Raw genomic sequence first — 771 nt, 5'->3', positions numbered from 1 at the left:
CTGCAACAACATTGGGGAAACCACCCGGTCCGGACCTTAATACAGCTCCTTTTCTGTTTGGAATAGTGGCTCCGACTGGGGATAATGGGACCAGTTTCCCAACACTTATAGGTAAGCGGGATGGATGAGTGACGTATAAAATATGCTGGCGATAAGCGAATAACTATGACTATCAGCAAAAATATGATAACTATGATCTACCCCGGGGACTTATCGATTTCTAAAGCGTAGCGTTTGATGATCTGTGCTTCAAGACAGGCATATAGATGACTCTATCATTAAAACATAGATATTTAAATCATTCAAGACTGTTGTGCATAAATAGTTACGCAGAGCGATAACAGCGAAATTACCACACTTTATCATTTATATCATTGTTACATGCATGATTAAAGGAAAAGGCATATCACAAAACATCCAATAGTGGAATGAAATAGAGATTTGCTGTTACAGCGCATACATGTATTCAACAATAGCAAGAATAATGGCATAACAATTCATATAAAAGGAATGAATACAGATGCAGATAAAAGTACCATGTAAGCTGCTTAACACTCCCATATATCAATCGCTATGTCGCAGTCCTTCTTTCAACTCAGAAAACATCCCAAACAATAGACAATAGTGCGCAATTGCATAAAGAAGCTTTCCTGTTAAATTAAGAACCATTGGTCGAGTTTCATAAAAGAATATAGGCTGAAGCACAGTAGTGCAAACTTCAGTCTTTAAGTCTATTACAAAATTTTACGACCCTTTCTAAAAACATGAAAG

This window comes from Pinus tabuliformis, chromosome 5_1 (genome assembly GCF_031772625.1).
Source record: "Pinus tabuliformis cultivar Carrire ecotype Pingquan chromosome 5_1, CPIR1, whole genome shotgun sequence".
Lineage (NCBI taxonomy): Eukaryota > Viridiplantae > Streptophyta > Pinopsida > Pinales > Pinaceae > Pinus > Pinus tabuliformis.
This window is presented reverse-complemented; position numbering follows the sequence as displayed.